The sequence below is a fragment of the Xenopus tropicalis genome, chromosome 4, assembly GCF_000004195.4.
Source record: "Xenopus tropicalis strain Nigerian chromosome 4, UCB_Xtro_10.0, whole genome shotgun sequence".
Lineage (NCBI taxonomy): Eukaryota > Metazoa > Chordata > Amphibia > Anura > Pipidae > Xenopus > Xenopus tropicalis.
The window spans coordinates 139,246,175-139,271,934 of record NC_030680.2 but is presented as its reverse complement, the minus strand read 5'-3'; the positions used below and the strand labels follow the sequence as shown (position 1 = coordinate 139,271,934).

General features: G+C 44.2%; 1 protein-coding gene across 2 annotated transcripts in view; it reads left to right on the top strand.

Annotated features, from left to right (window-relative positions):
* Positions 1 to 25,760, top strand: part of plxnb1 (plexin B1) — a 112,234-nt gene that overhangs the window by 47,018 nt on the left and 39,456 nt on the right. The window contains exon 3 of one of the 2 annotated variants that reach the window (XM_031901190.1): positions 18,837 to 19,068. The exons of the other annotated variant lie outside the window; for it this stretch is intronic. The gene's annotated coding sequence lies outside the window, so the exon portion shown is untranslated. The remainder of the gene's footprint in view (positions 1 to 18,836; positions 19,069 to 25,760) is intronic. 2 annotated transcript variants of the gene reach the window in all.

The following is a 25,760-nucleotide window of genomic DNA, read 5'->3' as shown; positions in this document are numbered from 1 at the left end:
CCACCGACCCAATAAATAGTGAGTGTCTATGGCATCTTACAGCAGCCCCTCTGGCATATGCCAGACCCACAGATTGCCAGTCCGGGCCTGGTTACTGACCCAGTAGAGCTTTCAATCTAAGGTTCTTATTACATTTACACACACTATGGTCAGGTTGTGCTTATGTTTTTGATAGGAAACCAACACAAGCACAGGTAGAACATACAAACTCTGATACAAAGTCCTGCGCGGAACCAGTTTTTGAAACCCGGACCTGCAGCCCGCAACTCAAACTCACAACCCTTAACCTGCTCGGACCCACTACCCAGCACAACCTGCAACTGCCTTGGGTGAAGACACATGGAGCTACCAGTAGCAGCTACTTGTCACTGCTACAAAATTAGACAATACTGATAATTGTAATGTGTGTTTTAGCAAAGACAATTCTTAGTATGGTCTATGGCAGGGTATTTTCTGGTGTTTCATAGCTGCTAATAAGTAGCTCCATGTGTCTTCACCGTTATCCACAACTCAATCTGTGACTGCTCAATAACTGAATTAATCAGCATGTTCATGGGCTCATTGTGATTGGTGAAGCACTGGTGTCACTGGTGGTGCCATGTTTATTCCCATTTCTGTAAAAAAAAGTCATTCTTATTGTTTCCTAATATTAAAGGGAAAGTATACCTCATTCATTACCAGTGGCAGGGTATTTTTATTATAAATGGGCACAGTTGTGTTTATCTGTTTGTGTGAGCTGTCATACTGCTTGCTTCAATTTGTATGGATAAAATGTACTGGGTTGGGCTCGCCTTTACACCTTGGCCATAGGCTGCTATTTGTCACATTCCCGTCCCGAGGGAGACAAAGCCTTTATATAGAGAGGCTTTCACGCCCGGTTGCTTTGCAGCTTGCAGAACCTTTGGCTGGTACACAAGGGAGCGGATTACACTTTAACAGCCGCTCATTCAGCTCCGGAGATGGGAACCAAAGTGCGGCTCCGGCTTCTCAAGTGAACTTAAAGGAGAACTGCTGCTAGCGTACAGTTTCCCCTAATTGCCTTTCATTTTTAATTGCACTACTAATAGGGCTGGATCCAGGCTGCTGTCATAAAAGAGATTTTAAAAATAACGCGGGGTTGTTTCCCGTGCCTCAGCTTTTATTAGTCTTCAAGTGAATCTCCAGCGGGGATGGTCCCAGTGTTGGTCTTTATATGGCACTTACATGATCATTTGAGTTAGGGAAAGAGAAACAGGAAGGGCCATTATTGGGGGACAAGCAGGAGTCCCACCAGGGGCCCAGGCAGGTAAGGGGGGGACCAGGAACCATGGTGCATCACGTGCTAAGGCCCTGATATGCTCAATGGCAGCCCTGACCCAAAAAGACATGGGTGCCAGATGGAACCTTACTGCCGACCCACCTGGGTCCCCCATGTCTGTTGTATGGCAGTTACACCACTAATATCTAGCTTGATTGCCCTACCATATGTGTTATTATCCCAATCAGATCTGTCAGTTTAGAAGATTAATTGGCAGGAAGTAGTTCTGGGCTACCACCTTTTTGTCTAACAGAGCAGAGGCTAGGAAATTGGTATTTGAGCACAGGAGGTTACGTATTAATGAGTGACCCTATAAATGATTTACCTGAGCTCAGTCAGAGATTTGTTTAAATTGAAACTAAAGCCGCACAAAAGGATTTTAGGGCATACGGTTGCCGTATAACTTGCAAGGTATTGGAGTTTTAGGCTCTTTGTCGGCCCTGAGAAATGTACTTCCACAGCAGATAAAGGACAACAGGTTGGGCAACAGTTATATAAAGGCTTTATGATTTGCAGCTTGGACAGGTAGATTAATTTGAGTGGCAAGGCATGGGTGGTGGGTGAATTTTTTTTGTAGGAAGGAAAGCTTTCCATTGGAGAAATGATAAATATATATTAATATGAAGCAGTTGGCCTCTATATTGTTGTTATTTTGAGCCTATGGGGCAAGTTAAGAGTTGGTTGTTGAAGGGACAGTGATGGATTAGTCAGGGTGGGGCATAAACAGACATGGGCGGGGTTAGAACAAAGTTGGGAGAGGCATATAGGAGGATGGAAGCATGCTCTACAGCTGTGCTGTCCCACTTCTGGGGTACTGAGGGACAGAATTTTTCTAACCTACGTGTTGGAAGGCTGATAATGGAAGCCAGTGGAAACCACACCCATGTATCACAATAGTTTTAAGACAGTAACCACATTAATGGTGGTAGCACACAAAAATATACCAAAAATTGTCTATTATTTTCAAATGCCCATGCTATATTCACCTCCCACAGGCAGCACAGGGCGCATAGGGTAGGCAGAGTATGGCACACACAGGCAGCATAGGGCAGGCAGAATATGGCACACACAGGCAGGGTAAAGCAGGCAGAATATGGCACACACAGGCAGCATAGGGCAGGCAGTGTATGGCACACACAGGCAGCATAGGGCAGGCAGTGTATGGCACACACAGGACACAGGCAGCATAGGGCAGGCAGAATATGGCACACACAGGCAGCATAGGGCAGGCAGAGTATGGCACACACAGGCAGCATAGGAGGCAGAGTATGGCACACACAGGCAGCATAGGGCAGGCAGAGTATGGCACACAGGCAGCATAGGGCAGGCAGAATATGGCACACACAGGCAGCATAGGCCAGGCAGAGTATGGCACACACAGGCAGCATAGGTCAGGCAGAGTATGGCACACAGGCAGCATAGGGCAGGCAGAGTATGGCACACACAGGCAGCATAGGACAGGCAGAGTATGGCACACAGGCAGCATAGGGCAGGCAGAATATGGCACACACAGGCAGCATAGGCCAGTCAGAGTATGGCACACACAGGCATCCCTTCTCACTGTGCGGAACTGCTGACTGAAAAGGGTAGCGTTTCACAATGAATTTAATGAATTTACTGGCAGCTTTGGAGCCGCCATCGCTACAGTCTAATCTAATTAGTTGCCCTTCAACCAAAGGTCTTAAAAACTGTTTAAAGTTCCAATAATTTTTTTTTTATTTAAAATGTGGATCTGTGCATCCAGCAGCTGCAAATAAACTATGTCCTCTTTTACTGTATATAAGAAGGGTTTTCATTTTGCAGTCCTGAATGAATTTGACCCCAGGTTATCTCCTTGTGTAAGAACTAAACCCATTGTATGCTGCACAGTTTATCTGTTATCTGCTGTGTAAAGTGGGCCCTATTGCCCTGTTTAACTTGAATGACGGTCCCCATGGCTACACAGCAGCTACTTTAGAAGCAAATACACAGTTTTTTCCTAGTGGCGGTGGTTTTGGTCCTGTAATAAGCTTTAACCCAACCAGAGTAACGAGGCCAGCGTGGCATTAAGTAGGGAGAGCTGCTGGGACATCATGTGTATTGGGGGAAGATTAAGCAGCAGCAGCGCCTCAAGTGAAATTTGGGACATTGGGCCCAGCAGGGGAGGAGTGGGAATAGAGCCGGGCCGAGAATGAACGCTGCCAGATCTTTTTCAAAGAGATTTGATTCGCAGCAGTTTGTGTATCTTACGCCTGAACATCAGACAGCCGCTCTCTAATGAGACATCTTAACAAGCGGGGAGATAAGATGCATTAGCGTCTCCAGGCTCAAGTGCCCCCAGCCTTCATGTTCATAATACTTATAGGGTACGTCACAATTTAGCCCTATGTAGGCACCCTTTGTTTCTGATGAGTATTAAAGAGATATCAGCTTGCCCTCCTATTGACGGGAGCTCCCAGAGTCCTCAGCAGCACACTCAATGTTTCACAGTCTGTTGGCCTATCAGGAGGAACTGTTTGTTGAGCAGCATTCCAGTTTGGTGTTTCAGCAGCTATCTGGTTGCTAGGATCTAAATCACCTTAGCAACCAGGGAGTAGTTTGAATGATAGACTGGAAAATGAATAGAAGAGGACCTGAATAGAAGAATATGTTATTAAAATCAACAATAAAATGGTAGCCTCACAGAGCAATCGTTTTTTGGCTGCCGGGGTCAGTGACCCCCATTTGAAAGCTGGAAAGAGGCAGAAGAAGAAGGCAAATAATTAACTTAATAAAAAATAAAATAAAAAAATGAATTAAAAAAAAATGCAGACCAATTGAAAAGTTGAACTAGCCATCCACAGCTTTCCACCGTTTTTAAAGGGCTAGTTTGTTTCTATAGTTATGTTTTCAGCCATATTTTATTTGAAAATGAGGCTCTGCCCATTCTGTCCTGTTAAAGGGAACCTTAGATAATACATATTAAGTAGTATGAATAATTGTTTGGGGACCACATCTACCCTGCCGATCCCCAGCGGTACAGCTCTGGTATTGGGAATACACTGCACTGAAATTGGTGGCACTGCAGATGCTTTTGACTGCAACTCCCAGCATTCTGTGCTAGTGTACGGCTAGCTCAGCTCTGCCAGCCAATCACAATGAATCTGTTGGATCTGGTATTCAGTGTGTTAGTGGTGTGTGAGACAAGGCAGAGGGCTGGGAGGGCTACAAACAGTAATAAAATCAATGAGATGCTGAGCAGTGGGGAAGAGAGAGCTGCATTACTGCCCGCAGGTTTATGTGAATGAAGAGAGCCAGGGGGGATTATATGGAATCATCACTGGCACAGATAGTATAGATCCTTTAGGAGACTTCCCCGGAATAGGCAATAGTCAAGTCTAAGCCAGCATTGCCAGTGGCTACATGTGGGATGCTGTAAGGTGTAATTCAGCTACAGCTAAAGTGGTGCTGGAAGTGCTGTGCCTAGTGTCAATGTGGTCCAGGGGGTAAGATCCTATGAAATATCCCATGCAGGGTCTAATTATTAATAATCTAACCCAGCTCTCCAGCTCGCATTAAACTACAGGCACTAGAATCCTGGTAAGATTTGGGAGTTGCAGTTTAGCAGCAACAGAAGGCAACACAGATCCATTGACACCCTCTGCCTTACTATACACACATTCCCACATTACATATAAACAAATAAAGCAATTCCTGACACCATCCTGCCCTACTATACACACTATCCCATAGTTACAACCCCTCTCCCTGACACCACCCTGCCCTACTATACACACTATCCCATAGTTACATCCCCTCTCCTTGACACCATCCTGCCCTACTATACACACTATCCCATAGTTACATTCCCTGACACCATCCTGCCCTACTATACACACTATCCCATAGTTACATTCCCTGACACCATCCTGCCCTACTATACACACTATCCCATAGTTACATTCCCTGACACCATCCTGCCCTACTATACACACTATCCCATAGTTACATCCCCTCTCCTTGACACCATCCTGCCCTACTATACACACTATCCCATAGTTACATCCCCTCTCCTTGACACCATCCTGCCCTACTATACACACTATCCCATAGTTACATTCCCTGACACCATCCTGCCCTACTATACACACTATCCCATAGTTACATTCCCTGACACCATCCTGCCCTACTATACACACTATCCCATAGTTACATTCCCTGACACCATCCTGCCCTACTATACACACTATCCCACAGTTACATTCCCTGACACCATCCTGCCCTACTATACACACTATCCCATAGTTACATTCCCTGACACCATCCTGCCCTACTATACACACTATCCCATAGTTACATTCCCTCTCCCTGACACCATCCTGCCCTACTATACACACTATCCCATAGTTACATTCCCTGACACCATCCTGCCCTACCATACACACTATCCCATAGTTACATTCCCTCTCCCTGACACCATCCTGCCCTACTATACACACTATCCCATAGTTACATTCCCTCGCCCTGACACCATCCTGCCCTACTATACACACTATCTCATAGTTACATTCCCTGACACCATCCTGCCCTACTATACACACTATCCCATAGTTACATTCCCTCTCCCTGACACCATCCTGCCCTACTATACACACTATCCCATAGTTTACATTCCCTGACACCATCCTGCCCTACTATACACACTATCCCATAGTTACATTCCCTGACACCATCCTGCCCTACTATACACACTATCCCACAGTTACATTCCCTGACACCATCCTGCCCTACTATACACACTATCCCATAGTTACATCCCTGACACCATCCTGCCCTACTATACACACTATCCCATAGTTACATTCCCTCTCCCTGACACCATCCTGCCCTACTATACACACTATCCCATAGTTACATTCCCTCTCCCTGACACCATCCTGCCCTACTATACACACTATCCCATAGTTACATTCCCTGACACCATCCTGCCCTACCATACACACTATCCCATAGTTACATTCCCTCTCCCTGACACCATCCTGCCCTACTATACACACTATCCCATAGTTACATTCCCTCGCCCTGACACCATCCTGCCCTACTATACACACTATCTCATAGTTACATTCCCTGACACCATCCTGCCCTACTATACACACTATCCCATAGTACATTCCTCTCCCTGACACCATCCTGCCTACTATACACACTATCCCATAGTTACATTCCCTCGCCCTGACACCATCCTGCCCTACTATACACACTATCTCATAGTTACATTCCCTGACACCATCCTGCCCTACTATACACACTATCCCATAGTTACATTCCCTGACACCATCCTGCCCTACTATACACACTATCCCACAGTTACATTCCCTGACACCATCCTGCCCTACTATACACACTATCCCATAGTTACATTCCCTGACACCATCCTGCCCTACTATACACACTATCCCACAGTTACATTCCCTGACACCATCCTGCCCTACTATACACACTATCCCATAGTTACATTCCCTGACACCATCCTGCCCTACTATACACACTATCCCATAGTTACATTCCCTGACACCATCCTGCCCTACTATACACACTATCCCACAGTTATCTCAGTTCTGTACTGACCCAAATTTCTCCCTAAGCCCCTTGCTCAGTGTCAGTCATTGCCGCCATTTGCCCACATCAGCAGTTTCCTGCCGCTCCTACAGCCTGATCTGTGCCTGAATCTCTCGCCCCGCTGTCAGGCGTTTGTGCATTTGGAACACGTATTGGGCACCGCTACGCGCGAATCACAGAGCTGCCAAGTCTCACTGATTTACTGTCAATCCCGGCATGTTTGCGGATGCTGGACTCACACGGTGTGAGGGGCTCTTATTTACCCGGGGGGGGCGGGGCACATTGCTGGGAGAATGACAGGTGTTTTTGTGCAGAATCTTTAAATCTCATGGAAAGAAGCCCTTGAGCTGTGCATAAAAAACGTAACTTCTTTTGCTTGGCCGAGGGGGAATAATTTAACCCCTCTCATGCAGATTTAGAGCCAATACAAGTATAGATTATTGGCAAAGTGTGATTGCTTGTAAATCCTTATAATGAAGAGACTATCAGGTGCTGTGATCTGGGGCTGTATTAAAGGAGAGCTAAAGGGACTGACTCACAATATTCTGCATATACACAATATAAAATTCACAATACAAGGCTGATTAGTAATTAATTCAAAGTCATATTACATGGCAGCATAGAAACCAGTCCATTCTGCATTAGAATGTAATGATTATCCCCGTAGCATCAGTTTCAATGACAGATTCATCTAATTTCCTGCTGGCTAGTTTGCACCAGAGCACACTGAGCATGTGCAGTGCCACTGACACTCAATAGATGGCCTAGCAAGAACTAAAATAAGGAGCTGCAGCTACATGTAACCCACGTGTACATTGATATGTAGCCTGGATCATTACTGTTATAGGGCTGCTGAAGCTCTGTGAGTTCTGTATAATATATAGCATTTCTAGAAATATTATTTTTTTAGGCTTTACTTCTCCTTTAAACTATCATACACATCTGGGCATGTGATTGATCAGAAATTACTGAGTGCCCCCCCAGTAAGAGGCAGTGAAAGTCATTCCCTAGCACACTAGGGCGTAAGTAAGGCAGGTGTTAAAGTGTCTGGGAACATTACGGCACAAGATGAGCTATGGGAGAAGTAAAAAGGAGCTGAGACTGAGATGATATCCTCTCAAATTAATGAATATATTAAATCCAAATACTATGCAGAAAGTAATTACTGTGCTGAGGCAGAATGCCTTTATTTAAATATGGTTGCAACATGAGGCAGGTTGGGACTAAAAGCGCCTGGGACCCAAACGCACAATGGTGTTTGGCTGCTTGGTGACCAAATCTGGGGCCCACGGAGCCCAAGCAGTGACTGAGCTGCAATGTTCACCCATTCTCTCACACCCCACTGTTAGTGGGATACAACTGGGGGGCAACTTGTCTTGCACTCGGGCTAGCAGTTAGAAGGAATACAGATGCAGTAGGGCAAGGTGGCAGCAGTAGGACTTTGTCAGTTTTGCCCAACCTACAGCCCTTCAGTTGGTTTTGGAGTATCTTAGGGGCATATTTATTATGCTGTGTAAAAAACATCAATAAAATTCGCCACACATCGCCAGCCTTTGGCGTGTAAAAATCGGTGCAAAATCAGTCTAATTGTTTTACATGTTTTTTCTTTTGCCGGAACTAATGTAAAATAATAGTGTAAAATCTGGCGTTCGGACGGCGTTTATTTTACACAGCTTTTTACACCGTTTTTCCAGCAAATTTGTTTTACACAGCATAATAAATATGCCCCTTCGTGTACAGCTCCCACCAAGAATCCTACTTTACTACTGTCATTAATGGGGGTCTCACAAAGTCACTATTCCTGCCATTAAAGTTGGCCCTGGGGAGATCTCACTACATTTGTGGGGGTATTTGTTACAGACAGCCCTAATGATAATATAAAAACAAAGCAGCCATTTTTACACCCCAAACTTTGTATGTCTGAACACCCCAGAGCTGGACACACAGGTTCAGTACAGTTGGACAGCTTCATGTCCATTTGTCCAGATGTTCTACCATCTTGCCTTCCACTGTCGGGGGCCTTTGCCAAGATTGTACTGATTGACTATTAATATGTCTTCCAATTCTGCTGGGGGCCCGGGGCCCAGCTAGGACTGTGTGGCTGGAGTTTAATCTTTTTCATTGGAATCCAATTGCAGTATCTCTTGGGGTTTGTAAGAGCATTGTGGCGCTGGCACTTCTGGCTGCAGAGGGTCGCGCTCCCGTGGCACAGATATGGTTCCTGTGGGAAAGACACTTCAAAATGATGACAGGGGCTTTTGGGGATGTTCCATGTCAAGTGGCTCATGAAAACAAACTCTTTTAAACTCCTTCTTCAAATGCTGCTGCTCTGCAAATGGGTAGAACTAATGGCCGCCCGACTCAAAGGCTATGGCGGCACCGGATCATTAGAGCAGATCCCAGCTGTAAGTCTTTCCTCTCACCAGCACTTCCCGGCCTGTCAGTGTGTTTGAACTGTATGTGGATTCATTCTATTTATATTTCATTACTTGGTACATTCCAGTGAAAGTTAAAGGGTAACTATATCTCCACATTTTCATGGCACTGTCACGCCTAAACTGGGAAAATCCTGCCTGCGAGGCTAGTTTCACACCGAGCATATTTATATTAGGATTAGTACAAGGGCACAACAAAAAAAAAACAGCAGAGTCTGCAATTGCAGGGGCCCCAGGAATGCAGAGGGCCCGGCGAGGCTAGTGAGCCATTACAGTATATGTTTGCATAAGAAGTCAGATTTCTGATGTTTCAGCGGGCCCTAAAATGATTTTGCAGTAGTGGGGAGCACATACAGTAGCTGGAATTTCAGGTGTTTACATGAAAAATAAAGCAAGGACAGCCCCAGAGCTGGGGAATAAGCACATCTTATTGTTATTGCCCTGCTGCTCATGCATGTAATGGCTGCCGGATAATGGCCCGGTGCTGAGATTAGTTTTTAAGGCCACAGTATATAAGGGATATGTGCCCACAGATAGAATGGATTTTTGCATTCCGGGACAATATCCCAGCAGTATCTCTAATGGTTGTGGGGTTGTTTGCTTCCAAGATTGCAGCAGTTGTGTAACATTATTATGCCATGGTAAATGGCCGCCCCAATAGTAAGATTGTGATAAACTACTTGGATAGCAGTGGGTTAAATGATTCTGCTGTGTTAGTTCAGGTGAAGCAGTGGTTATCAACACTGGGCAAATCTGCCCTTGGCAACCGGTCATATTGTTGCATTCATTGTTCTACATGCAACAGTCTGACAAAAGCTAATCACTGATTGGTTGCTATGGGTTACTGCACACAGGCAGATTTGCCCAGTGTTGTTAAATGAGCCTCAGTTCTGGTATATGTCTTATAACATGGCAGGTAAGGCTTCCCCACACTGGCTCTCAGCTTAGACAGGAAGTGGGGAACAGGAACAGGAACAGGATAATGAATCATAAGACAAATGCCCTTAACCAAAATGTCCACAGTAGCAGAGTTTACTACAATCTGTCTATCTATAATCTCTATCTATCTATCTATCTATCTATCTATCTATCTATCTATCTATCTATCTATCTATCTATCATCTATCTATCTATCTATCTATCTATCTATCTATCTACCCATCCATCTATCCATCTATTTATCTATCTGTCTGTCTGTCTGTCTATCTATCTATCATCATCTATATCTATATTAGGCTGTTATCTTAGCATATATATATGATATATGTATGTTCATTTGAATACAGAACTATCGGTATGACTACCGTATGTCAGTAGAAGTGTAATGCACCGGGCTTTGGCTGGAACCCATTGAACAATATTACATTGTTTGGTACATTTGCCCCTTTTGTGTGTGTGCATATATATAGAAATATATATATGGTAGCACCACGGCAACTGTTTGCTTGTTGAGCAGTGTACTGTTTTTACTGTTTTTATACTAACTTTTTCAGTGTGCACAGGGTCTATATATAAACACATTTATATTCTGCCTATAGTAGGTTATACTGTATGTCAGTGTAATGTAGGGTGGTCGGTCAGCTCTGGGTGCATTCCTCTGGTACCTTGCACTTTTCTGGTTTCTGTAAGAGAAATGGTTGGTGAGATTTGCAGAATGCACCTTACTGGATACTGAAATTGCCTCGGTTGGATGAGAACAGGGGATTAGTCAGAGTCAGAGCAATCTCAGCGAGAGGCTTGGCGGGTCTCCAGCACAGATAATTGTGATGGCTTCATTACAGACAAAGGGTCCTTGTTGTTCCTGCACTCCCTGTGGTCCCTCAACAGACTGCCTGGGGGGTATATAATGGGGTGGCACAATATAAGGCCTGTGGACCCTCACCAGACAGTCTAGGAGGGGTATATAATTGGGTGGCAGGATATAGTCCATGTGGTTTCTCAACAGACTGGTTAGGGTGTATATAATGGGGTGGCAGGATATAGTCCCTGTGGTCCCTCACCAGACTGGTCAGGATGTATATAATGGGGTGGCAGAATATAGTCCCTGTAGTCCCTCACCAGACTGGCTGGGGTGTATATAATGGGGTGGAAGGATGTAGTCCCTGTGGTCCCTCACCAGACTGGTCAGGATGTATATAATGGGGTGGCAGAATATAGTCCCTGTAGTCCCTCACCAGACTGGCTGGGGTGTATATAATGGGGTGGCAGGATATAGTCCCTGTAGTCCCTCACCAGACTGGCTGGGGTGTATATAATGTGGTGGCAGGATATAGTCCCTGTAGTCCCTCACCAGACTGGCTGGGGTGTATATAATGGGGTGGCAGGATATAGTCCCTGTAGTCCCTCACCAGACTGGCTGGGGTGTATATAATGGGGTGGCAGGATATAGTCCCTGTAGTCCCTCACCAGACTGGCTGGGGTGTATATAATGGGGTGGCAGGATATAGTCCCTGTGGTCCCTCACCAGATTGGCTGGGGTGTATTAAATTGGGTGGCATAATGCTGGGCTCATTTATCACGTTGCCCAAAGTGCAAAAAAACATTTCTGTGCCTAATGCCTGGGGATAAAATATTTTGCTGGTTTATGAACATATATGGGTGCACCAGGGCTAAACGGGGGGCACTTGCATTCGCTATGTACAATAACTGAAAAAGACAGCAATGTCCCTATGGCCACATTATGCTAAGTATAAGCTCCCTCCCAGCTGAGCTTCCTTACTTGATACCCCAGTGCTGGTACAGGTATAGGACCCGTTATCAAGAATTCTTGGGACCAAGGGTTTATTAAAAAAGTGTAAGGGTAAGTTACCAAGGGTAAGTCTATTAAAAAAATCAATAAAACATTAATTTAACCCAGTAGAAATGTTTTTCATCCAATAAGGATTAATTATATCTTAGTTGGGATCAAATACAGGTACTGTTTTATTATTACAGAGAAAAGGGAATCATTTAACCATTAAATAAACCCAATAGGGCTGTTCTGCCCCAATAAGGGGTAATTATATCTTAGTTGGGATCAAATACAGGTACTGTTTTATTATTACAGAGAAAAGGGAATCATTTAACCATTAAATAAACCCAATAGGGCTGTTCTGTCCCCAATAAGGGGTAATTATATCTTAGTTGGGATCAAGTACAGGTACTGTTTTCTTTTTATAGAGAAATAGGAAATCAATTTAAAAAATCTGAATTATTTGATTAAAACGAAGTCTGTGGGAGACAGGCTTTCTGTAATTCGGAGCTTTCTGGATAACGGGTTTCCAGATAACAGATCCTATACCTGTACATCCAGGAATGCAAAATGTATTGTACATTGATGGGTGCAATATTAGTAAATGACCCTATTATCTGCTTTATATGAAGGATTTTTGTTATGTTTCCTACAAAGCACAAAGAAGTGGGGCACAATAGTGTGCAGGGCACAATAAGTGGCCAAGGGATATGGGTGGGAGAAGGTAGCAGGAATAAGAACTAATATAGACTGGGGCACAAATAGGCAGAGCCTGTATAATTTCCAGGTTTCCCTTGCCATTTATACTTCTGTGTAATATATTTTTACATAATACACAGAAGCCATAAATAACATGTACAATGCAAACATCTGGTCACTATCAGTTACAAGACATGGAGCTTTGTGCTTTATAGCCGGCTTTGCAAGAGCAGTCGAGGGAAGACCCATTCAGAACAATATACAGGCAGTTCTGCCTTGATGATAAAGGACAATTTAAAAAACCCAGTGGCCCATGGCTGGTGTATATTCGGAATTACTTTCCATAAAGCCTATTTATTTCCTCCACTGCTTCAGTATGGGGGCAAAGTGACTCCTGAGCATGAAATAATCACAAGGCTTTTTTTGGTCTGTTCAATATAGTAAGTGATTAAAGTTTAATAACATAGCATCTCTTTTTGTATAAGCAGATAAGGGCCCCGTGATCGCCCTGCTCGCTCTAATAAAAGGCTGTGGGAATCCATCAGACAGTCCTAATGTACAGTGAGTAAAAGTGATTACTCCCTGTTCCAATCTGCTGTGGGCACCGCGGGCGCACTGGGATTTCCATTACCGAAAGCCGTTAGGATTTACTAAACTTATTCGCCATCCAAAAGGATTTACAGGAGGAAGGAGTTGGTGTGTTGGTTGCAAGAGGAGACCTGCACGGCAGGGGCCCTTAATGAGACAGTCTGCTCGGGTTATGATTATCTCATTTCTATTCTGTGCACCTGGACAGCTCTGCGAGACAGCCACCGGGGAGAATTCTCCCCTCTCTACCCTTGGGAAAGGATCCCGAGCCAAACGCTCCCTCCCTCCTTCGCTCTCCTGGTCCCTAGATCATTTGGAAATGACTAATACACAAATTAGCACTTGCAGAATGGGACAGACCAGTAAATCCTGAGTTTAATGGCTTTGCGGGCACACGTTGAACTTCTCCTGCACTGTCACCAACTGAAACAATTCCAGCATGTCGGGTAATGAGAGACAGGCACATTTCGAAATTCATGAATTTGCAGACAAAACCGCAGGTTGATTTACATTTTTTGGCATAAAGTTCACGACCTACAGGAGTTCACTTATGTTGTTGAATTTGTGAGTAGCCCCCCTTTTTTGTGAAATAGTAAAAATTGGCTCAAAAAGACCAGTTCTCTGAGAATTGAGATGAGAATAGATATCGTCAGTCACTTTTTACCAAATGGCCAACCAGCTGGCCACTGGGAGTCAGGCAGTTCCTTTAACTGAATTCTATGTGGTTGCTCTGGGCTAATAATCCCAGTCAGTGACCCCCATTCGTGTGTAAGAAGTCACAGCACCAACAGTGCCCCCTTCTGTACAATGAGTTCATTGCAGTTTGACTTCCTGAAGTGGCCAGAAGATGCCCTGAGGGTGACCAGCCTAAAGGTGGCCATACATGCACCAATATTATTGTACGAAACAAAGAAAAAGTCATTTTGTCAATCGGGCGGGACTAAAAATTTTGATCGGGTACCTGCACATCGTATCGTTAATGCTGATTCGTCAGATAGGGATAAAGAATTCCTTTGTTTTTACCTGCATATCTGACAATTCAACTTAAGACCAGTGATCATGGACAAGATTGTAATTGTAGTGTGTATGGCCGCCTTCAGGCTAATGTTATTGAAGGTAATAATTGCACACAGTTAAGTCAGCTGGCACTTAGGTGAAAGTGTCTGCTAAAAGGGGTCATTTACCAAAGCAGTCATGCTAAAACGGACCCACTGTTGCAGAATCTAGACTTATCATAAACAAGAGCCTCAGGACATGTTAGCTACTGATACTGTACCCCAGTCTGTGCTCATGAGCTGTCCCTTTAAAGGGAAACTTCAAAAGTAACCATAATTTCAAAGAACTTTGCAATATACATCAATTAAAAAATATGAAGCCTTTTCATGATATTTATTGTAATAATATGGTTTGGAACAGTTCCCTAAGCCCCGCCCCCTGTTCCCCTTCTGGTCTGGCTGACTACTTTGTGACTCAAATAGAATGTAACAGTAGTCGCCTGTCCCCAGCCTTCAGCCTGCATCCTCCCAATCCCACAATTCCCTGCACACGTGATGTCAATAGGGATGCAGTGAATCCATGATGGAGAAATCAGCAAGATTTGGATTTGATCGAATCCAAGCATCTGGCCGAACAAATCACATGACTTTTGATTACATGAACACAGAATTAAAAAAAATTTGGGCGCGTGCTTCTATTTAACCCTTCCATGGCCTAATTTCCATATACAGATTCGGTTCCGTATTCGGATAAATATTTCACAAAGGATTCAGGGTTTGGCGGAACCCAAAAGTAATGGATTCGGTGCATCCCTAGATATCAGTAAGGAAAGTAATATCACAATGCAATGCAGTCTGTAAGCTGTCTAGAAGTTGTTACAATATATGTTTTAGTCCCTCCTCCCCTGCCAGGAATTCAGATGATGCAGAAAGAGAACTGTTTTGCAGCTGGATTTCAGCATATCAAAATTGTATTTATTCCTACTCTTTTGAAGGAACAGATTACAGGGATAGGTATATTTGGGGTTTCTGTGTAAACAAATGTTGTTTATGAAGCTTTAAATTCAGTGGCCTAAGCCTCATTAAGTCTTTGTGCTGGCTCGGCCATTTCAATTCTTGGTCTTTACTTGACATTGAGGTTTAGAGACCCGGCCATTGTGAATCTTGGTCATGGGTTCATTGGATATTTCCTTAAAACACCTGGTCTAATCCTCAACCATTTTTATTGGGAAAGAAAGTCTCACCTGCGAGTGGATTTGGATTGTTAGACGCTACTCTCAAGAACAGAGGCTTTCACAGTATTATCACACATCTTTAACACTGCTGTCCTCACCCAACTGCATTACCAGTTGCCAAACTTTCATTCCTGTGATGTTAATGAAAACCGAGTGGCAGAAAACTTTTGTTCTTCATAGAGACGGTGCAAGGTGGAACATCCTACGGAGCGAGCCTGGGGCTAGATAGAAGTCTGCAATTAGGTAAAACGGTAATTAGATCGCACACAGAAGAAGTAATTGTTACCTTGTAGACAAGTTGTAGCAGGGAGGGAAGCTGAGATGTTCAGATCTTTCTTTCTCTTTCCTGTGCCTCTTTATTGCGGAGCATTTAGATCCGCAGGTACCGACATGACGGCGTGGAATGTATTGTGAGCAAGCAGCTTCAAGGCATCATTAAAAAGGAGCTATCTTCGCTTTGCCGTACATTTTTATAGCTCTATTCAGCTTAGAACACAGGCTTAAATATTGTTTTGAAGTTTCACATTACATTGCATTGCTAGTTTGCATAAAAATACGGTTTAACGTACTGAATCACTTTCAGGGAAGGCGCCCCTTTAATTGCCACAGGGATATGCTGGGAATTTTAGCCCATTAAGTGCTGGAAGGAAGCAGGTTAGGCATCCATGGTGCAATCTCAGTTACTATGCCGTAACATTGTATTGCTCAGGCACTGCAAAATCCTATGGGGCATTTACAAATTCAAGTGCAGTAAGCAAAGTGCGATTTTAATACAAACTGACATCTTATTTTACCAATTTAATGTAATTGCAGCCATGCAAATCGGATGTAAGTTGTTTCTAACGTTTGCATCTGGGTCAGTGGTGCCAAGTCAGGTGCATCTGTTGACATTATCCACTGTGGGAACCTTTAGCTATATGGATATATATCTATGATAGCGTGAAGCTCATTGGCCAATCAAAATATTACTTCTCTAGATAATGAAGGCTGAGGCCCAGAAAATCCATGGAAGGACCATATCTGGCCCTAGAGCCCCTTGTTGGACAACAAGTGGTTCCCGAATTGTAGAACTGACCACCCCAGGGGTGGGTGGAGCAGTAGAAGAGGGCTCAATGTAAAGGATAGTAAAAGTGAAATTTGGGGAGAGTGTCTATTTTCTCTCTAGTTAGACCAGCTTGAAGGTCAATGAGACTGAGAACCAGGGGGTTAAAGGAACAGTAACACCAAAACATGAAAGTGTATAAAAGTAACTAAAATATAATGTGCTGCTGCCCTGCACTGGTAAAAGTTGTGTGTTTACTTCAGAAAGTCTACTATAATTTATATAAATAAGCTGCTATGTAGCCATGGAGGTAGCCATTCAAAGGAGAAAAGGCACAGGCACATAGCAGATAACAGATAAAACACTATTGTATTCTACAGAGCTTATCTGTTATCTGCTATGTAACCTGTGCCTTTTCTCCTTTTTTCCAGCTTGAATGGCTGCCCCCGTGGCTACACAGCAGCTTATTTATATAAATTATAGTAGAGTTACTGTAGCAAACACACCAGTTTTACCAGTGCAGGGCAACAGTGCATTATATTTTTATTACTTTAAAGCTCTTTCATTTTTTAGTGTTACTGTTCCTTTAAACAATCTGCCGTGGATACTGTTAGATACATGTGCTTTCCTATATCTATAACCTTTTTATTAGCTAAGGGGGATCCTGACCCCTAAGAGGGGGCTTGAACTGAAAAGTCCAACCACCAGGACTACAGGTAGGCAGAAAAGCTATGCGCACTAGCACATGCTTATTCGCTCGTGCAAATGGGGGGGGGGGGGGGCAAATTTAGGGTAGCCAGCTGGGTTGGCTTGGGCGTCCATCCGGCTAGGCCCGGCACTGCTAACAACCTCTGCCGTAAGCATTTATGGGGAAGCATTTTCCTGTTAACATATTTTGTTGTTTCGAACTTCTAATCTGTAGAATTTGTGCTCGCAATTGGTTTGCATCTCGAGGGAAGAAGTGTCCTAGAATAATGGGGTATTGTAATGCAGTATTTAATCTAAATCCTTACGCATGCTCCATGGGGAAAAGCACTGATGGTTCAGCAACAGCCCATAAAGGAGCATTAATACGTCAGTGCCCCAGCATAATGTAGTAATATTTAATACATTAACACAAGGGCAGATCTCCTGATTTTTAGCTTAGGGATACAATGGGCCCCCAAGTGCTGCCCGGTTTACTTCTCTCTGGTCATATAGGCCTGCCAGCCAGCGGGGTTGGCACATTTTTGAGAAGAAAAATACTGTCTTTCCTATCCCTGTTATCATAACAACATTACATTTGGGTATAATTGTTATTGGTTGGGCTTGTAAACCAAAGAGGTCTCCTTAAACCGTAGGGCTAAGTGTTGGGGAACTAGGGGGTCGGGGAGCAGCTGCTTAAATTAGTTTGCATTGAGTCACAACTCTGACCACTCTCTTTTCATGCATTTTAGCTCCTTGGTTTGCCCTGGCACATTAAAAGTTAAGTCCCAGATTTATGATCCAGTTGGCAAAGCCACAGATGGTCATGTTGTTACCCCCAGTAGAGAAGTGGGTTGGTATCACATAGCAGTTGCACAGAGCAGTCCACAGGTGTCCACGGCCCAAAAGTGATACCATAACCCATTCATTTATTTGCTTGAGGCTTATCTCTATATCAGTTTGAGGATATCTCTGGCTGTCCATAGAACAAAGATTCCTAATTTATGGATCTGAACCCAAAAATAATCCCCATTTTGTTGACGCTAGATCCTCCTGAGTCCTCCTGGACCTAATAGTCCTTTAGTAGAAGGTACACGCAAAGGTATTTTTCCATGTAGATCATGACTAAAGGTCCCCATAAACGGGATGATTCTAGCTGCCGATATCGGTCCCTTAGACTGATTCGGCAGCTAATCGGCCCGTGCAGGGGCACTACCGACAGGCCTGTCCGACCGATATCTGGCCTAAAATCGGGCAGATCTCGATCGGCCAGGTTAAAAAATCTAGTCGGATCGGGGACCACATTGGCTCGTTGATGCGGCCCCCGGACCGACTTTTCCTATACCCGTCATTACAATTTTTAACCCTGGGGCCAAACGATCGAATTAGCCTGGGAATATCGCCCACCCGTAGGTGGCAAGTGAGTGGATCGGCCCATGTATGGGGACCTTAAGTTATCTTTTGATTCTAAAGATCCTTCAGTACTTTGTGGATTTCAGTGTTGCTAGCTAATATGGTTCTAAATATGGTTCTTCATTTTTACCTTCCAGAACCCCCAGATACTGATTTCCTGCCCTTGGAATTCACTGTCTCTCTCTCATCTTTTTGTCAACACGGTGATGTAGTGCCGTGTATCTGGGTTAATTTCCTCCATGACACTCAGTGATGGCACTTCGGTATCCGAGCCATATAAATTACAGCGAGACGGTCTGCAGAAGCTTAATGGAAGGTGGCTGTGCCATTGAGCGGAGAACACTAATGAGTCTCACTGAGTGATATATGGTATGTCGACATTTACGCTCTCTGCTGCGCGATTTGGGCTCAGTAAGATAAAACCACAAGCTGCTCCAAAGACTCAGCCTTTGGTTCAGAAATAGCCTTTAAAAGGGAAAAGATATGAGGGCTAATTTAATTTAAGTGCCCTTTAGTGCTCATTACATAAGCTGTTGCACCTATGGACTTGCTTCTGTCATGCCAGACTAAAATGCCACTGCTATATGCAGACCATAGCAATGGTGGCCAGTTCTAAGCAAATTTTCAATTGGTCTTCATTATTTACTTTTTATAGCTTTTGAATTATGTGCCTTCTTCTTCTGACTCTTTACAGCTTTCAGTGGGGGTCACTGACCCCAGCAGTCAACTATTGCTCTGTGAGGCTGCAGTTTTAGTGTTGCTGTTTATAAGTTACCTTTCTATTAAGGCCTTCTCCTATTCATATTTCAGTCTCTCATTCAAATCAACGCCTGGTTGCTAGGGTAATTTTGAAATTCCAAACGGGAGAGCTGCTACATATAACAGTAAATAATAAAAAATGAAGACCAATCGCAAACTGTCTCAGATTATCACTCTCTAATCTCCCCGTGTGCCACAGGCCTTAAGGTCCCCATACACGGGCCAACTATAGCTGCCGATATCGGTCCCTTGGACCGATTCGGCAGCTAAACGGCCCGTGTATGGGGAGAGCAGAGCGGCCTGGCCGACTGATATCTGGCCTGAAATTGGCCAGATCTCGATCGGCCAGGTTAGAAAATCCGGTCGGATCGGGGACCGCATCGGCTCGTTGATGCGGTCCCCGATCCGACTGCCCCATTGCCGCCCACATAATCCGATCATTTGGCCCCAGGGCCAAACGATCGGATTATTTTTTTTTTAATCTAAATGCTCCCCGATATCGCCCACCCGAAGGTGGGGATATCGGGGGAAGATCTGCTCGCTTGGCGACATCGCCAAGCGAGCGGATCTGCTCGTGTATGGCCACCTTTAGGGTGAAGACACTCAGAGCTACTAGTAGCAGCTACTTGTCACGGCTACTGAACACCAGAAAATCCCCTGCCATAGACAATACTGAGAATTGCCTCTGCTAAAACACGTAGAGACAGTTATCAGTAAATGATCAACATTGTCTATTTTAGTAGCCACAACAAGTAGCTCCTACTAGTAGCTCTGTGTGGCTTCCCCCATAGATTAGGGGTGGCCAGATGAAATTTTTTAGCCCAAAACTATCCTTGTTTTTTTTTATAAAGAAAATAAAAGTCTTAGACAGGGGTGGCCAATACGTCGATCCCGGTCCACCAGTCGATCACAACCGGGCCGATGCAGAAGTGCAGTGTGAATGCGTACGTATGCGACACAGCGTACGTACGCATTCCCGCAGCACTTCCACATCCCCGGCTTGATCGCGGCCCACCAGAAATCCATAGGGGATCGACTGGTGGACCGTGATCGATGTATTGGCCACCCCTGCCTTAGACTGTCATCTGTTATTTTCTTTAAAAAGAAACAAAAAAAAGTGCCTTTGTCTGAGTACATAAACCCTAATTATAGTCACAAGGGCCTATATTTGAGCCTTTCTTACTGACCCACACCCTGGGTACTTCCACCACCAGCCCTTGCTTTGAGCCTTCTGGCACTGATGGAGTTAAGCCCTAACATCATGCATGCTGGGTAATCTGTATCTAGTGATTACCATATAGATAGTAGGGCTCCGTTTGTACCAGAAGGTGCCAGCTAAGTGCAGCTCTAATCACTCGGCCCATTAACATTACAGGAATGCACTACATTACTAAGGAACTTTCCCTCCCAGTCTCAGGCACCGTGTAATAAAAAAGCGTTGGCAGAGGCAAACTGTTCCTTTCAGAGCATTCCGGAGCTTTGCTGAGAGCCGCACTCCCCGGTAATCACCTCCCTGTAATGACTTGCACAGCAAATTGCTAAAGGTGCAGCCCACTTGTTGCACAGCCTGGCGACCCAGAGGGGCATCTCTTGTGGGTATCAGACTACGGGAGGGGAATATGGCACTTTGCCCGCTTGCTGGGTTTCAGCGACCGGAGAAACATGTCGGAGAAACTTCTGCAAGGTTATAACCGCGAGCCTGTGATTGGCCGTAGAATTAATTTGCCTGTTTATCTAAGTGTTTCTTTTTTCAGAGCACAATCAACACAAATTTAGAAATATAAGCCCAGAAGACAAATGAATCATTTTATATGTACAGTAATTCAGATTCCTAGCCAGGTATGTCATAGAGAGCAACAGAGCCAGGGGCAAGTATGTAAAATGCTCCGTAACTTGTCAGTACAGACGGCAGAGAAATAACGTTGCACCGTTGCTTTGTATTAAATGTTTTGTCAGCTGCCTGACAGAAATATATACAGGTATAGGATCTGTTATCCGGAAATTCATTATCCAGAAAGTTCAAAATTACGGGAAGGCCATCTCCCATAGACTCCATTTTAATTAAATAATTCAAAATGTTAAAATAATAAAACAGTACCTGTACTTGATCCCAACTAAGATATAATTACCCCTTATTGGGGGCAGAACAGCCCTATTGGGTTTATTTAATGGTTAAATGATTCCCTTTTCTCTGTAATAATAAAACAGTACCTGTACTTGATCCCAACTAAGATATAATTACCCCTTATTGGGGGCAGAACAGCCCTATTGGGTTTATTTAATGGTTAAATGATTCCCTTTTCTCTGTAATAATAAAACAGTACCTGTACTTGATCCCAACTAAGATATAATTACCCCTTATTGGGGCAGAACAGCCCTATTGGGTTTATTTAATGGTTAAATGATTCCCTTTTCTCTGTAATAATAAAACAGTACCTGTACTTGATCCCAACTAAGATATAATTACCCCTTATTGGGGGCAGAACAGTCCTATTGGGTTTATTTCATGGTTAAATGATTCCCTTTTCTCTGTAAGAATAAAACAGTACCTGTACTTGATCCCAACTAAGATATAATTACCCCTTATTGGGGGCAGAACAGTCCTATTGGGTTTATTTAATGGTTAAATGATTCCCTTTTCTCTGTAATAATAAAACAGTACCTGTACTTGATCCCAACTAAGATATAATTACCCCTTATTGGGGGCAGAACAGTCCTATTGGGTTTATTTCATGGTTAAATGATTCCCTTTTCTCTGTAAGAATAAAACAGTACCTGTACTTGATCCCAACTAAGATATAATTAATCCTTTTTGGAGCCAAAACAATCCTATTGGGTTTATTTATTGTTTCAATGATTTTTTGAGACATATGGAGAAGTATGGAGATCCAAATTACAGAAAGATCCCTTATCCAGAAAACCCCAGGTCCTGAGCATTCTGGATAACAGAATTCAAAGTGAATAATGTACCTGTTGTAAAATATATACCATATAAAGACACAAGGCTGAAGGCTTTTATGCAGGTCATGGAACTCAGAGGTGACTTCTAATATCCTTATATTTCACAGTAGGGGGGTACGCTATTTATTATTATAAACAAGTTTCATAGAGTCGTATAATATTTGCAGCTAGAGATCTGCATGCCCCCCTAATTATTACAGTATTGCAGTCGGCAGAGCTGCTTACATAAGGGGCAAGGGAGGGGAGGAACGTAGTACCCCCAGAAAAAAGGCAACCATTGCTTTTAGTAAGACTTTTGTTTTTTTCCCACACTGTGTATAAATTTGGGGGAGATTCCCATCCACTTAACTAGAACAGCATTTGGCCTGTGATTTATTGTATGTACCGATCAGTGATATTATCAGCCTGACCCTAATGGCGCTGGGCCAGCTCATAGCAAGGGGAGGTTTTATATCTTGTACACTGTGGAATGATAACATCCTAAAAATATGGGGGAGTCACTTATTGAGACCACCACGACTAAAAGAATTCCAAATACCAAGCTTGGCCCTTTCCAACAAGTTCATTAAACTCTAAAATAAATCTCTAATAGCAAATCCAGCAGCGGTGAATATGAAAATCATCATTAAGTCCCTAGATTAATAATTATTGTGTAGGGGGTTCAAATTGGGAGGCATCATGGAAATGAAACAGTTAAAATATGCTTTTGTTTTTGGGAGGTGTTAAATGGGCCATGGTGTTGCGGGTGTCTATAGGAACTAGTGAGCAACCGCGCACATATGGCATTGAAGGCAACCAGAACAAGCACATAATGTGTATGCCTGCATGCTGTGCAATAGGGGGGGTTGATGGATGCAGAAGGCGGCTGGCCTGGGGGGGGGGGGTGCAAGATTTTAAAATCTGGCACTGGCCACAGTCCCTTCCCAGAGGCTATTATCCCACTGTTACTATAGGCACCATCTCTCCCTACTATACCTGCTATCCCACAGCCCCAGTCCCTTCCCAGAGGCTATTATCCCCCCACTGCTACTATAGGCACCATCTCTCCCTACTATACCTGCTATCCCACAGCCCCAGTCCCTTCCCAGAGGCTATTATCCCCCCACTGATACTATAGGCACCATCTCTCCCTACTATACCTGCTATCCCACAGCCCCAGTCCCTTCCCAGAGGCTATTATCCCCCCACTGCTACTATAGGCACCATCTCTCCTTACTATACCTGCTATCCCACAGCCCCAGTCCCTTCCCAGAGGCTATTATCCCCCCACTGCTACTATAGGCACCATCTCTCCCTACTATACCTGCTATCCCACAGCCCCAGTCCCTTCCCAGAGGCTATTATCCCCCCACTGCTACTATAGGCACCATCTCTCCCTACTATACCTGCTATCCCACAGCCCCAGTCCCTTCCCAGAGGCTATTATCCCCCCACTGATACTATAGGCACCATCTCTCCCTACTATACCTGCTATCCCACAGCCCCAGTCCCTTCCCAGAGGCTATTATCCCCCCACTGCTACTATAGGCACCATCTCTCCCTACTGTACCTGCTATCCCACAGCCCCAGTCCCTTCCCAGAGGCTATTATCCCCCCACTGCTACTATAGGCAATTTTCTGAGGAGAACACTGGCTATAAGTTGGTCTTTACTTTAAGACATGCAAAGTTTGCTCTGGTCTAGTAACCAATAGCAACCAGTCACCTCCTGGTTTTTTTTTATCGGTCCTCTGCATTTAGATCCCGGAAGGCAGATGTCTGATACTGAACATAAAGGGACTAATGCAATCTGACTAAAGCACCTGTTTTGTACAGTGGTTGAAAGAAGTTGCCAGTGGGAACCAACCTTCAGAGATGGATGTTAAAGCCAGAATGGTTGGGGGGTTTATCAAGCAGGAACGCAGGGATTGATGCATAAGAATTTGATGCAATCTGGCCCCGGGACAGGATAGTGTGTTACATTATTAAAGCTTGTGTTTAATGGTAAATAGGATTATAAGAGCGGAATGATGGTTTTACTTTAAGTAGAAAATGCGATGTGGCATAACAAGCAAAGTGTACACGCAACAATTAGTTTAATGCGTCTCGCAGGCCATTAAGGAGGTGTAAGCGCGTAGAGCCAGCCCTATCTGTCTTTGTTACCGGGTACAGCCATGAACGATGGGATCAGCCACACATTACAGATCCCAAATAATAGGCAGACTAATGAGCTGTGGTTAGAAGCCATGATTGGCCTGGGGGGGTCCTGCTATTATTTAGGCTTTTGTCTTTCCTCATTCACTGGCTCATTTGAGAGGCTCCTGAGTGTGCACCGAGCCCACGTGCAACCAATATATTACGGAGGAAACGCTAGCAGATGGGCTAAGGATCATTAGCCAGGTTGGAGACCAGGAATTAGGCACAAGAATGAAATTTCTGCCGGGGTTCTAAAGGGCATTTAGCAGTGGGCTGCACATGGGGGGGCGAAATTATCTCCTGCTAATATTTGAGATGTGAGCCCCTTGCTGGGATAGCCATTTATATAGAACAGAACTAACCTGACATATGACAAGAAAAGGAGGGTTTCATTGTATTCTTCCCTCCATCCTTCTTTCCCTTTATGCCTCTCTTTCTTTCTCTTGCTCCGTAACCAGATTCTATGTAGGTCTCTTTGTTCTTTCCTGCCCCACTGCCATCCTCTCTCTCGCTCCTTCTAGTTGTCTCTTTAGTTGTCAGCTGTCAGAATCAGTGTCGGACTGGCCCATGGGGATACCAGGAAAACTGCCAGCGGCCCCAGGTGTCAGTGAGCCCTCCTGCTTCTAACCATTTGGCCTATTTTGTGGGCAGTCCCTGCTCCTGTATGGAAACAAAGGAGCATAATAGATGGAAGAATAGATTATAGTATGGAAAGAAAAGAGACTAGGAGAAAAATGAGAGAGTGAGAAAAGGAGGAAACATAGTGGGCCTATGGTCTAACTCTAAGGCACTGGCCATAATGCGGGATTTTTCCTCAATGCCAGTTTCTACTCCTTTTACTGCCAGTGTTTTTCCCCTTCTCCCTCACTTTTGCTCAACTGCTGTTCTTCCCTTTCTGCTCCACTGTGTAATGTGTGTATTCTAATGCCACCTTCTCTCTCCTGCTGTCTATATTACTCCTGTCCCTTCTCTGTCTTCCTTCTGTGCCACTTCCCTCTCCATTTTGTCTCATTTTTTATGCTATTTTCTTCTTCTACATCTTTTTTCTCACTCCTTTCTGCACCACTGCCATCCTATTTCTTTTCTGTTTGGTTCACTCCCATTTTACCTGCCTCCTGTCCACTCCAATTAGTCCTCTCTGCTTTCTGCTCCACTGCCTTCCTATTGC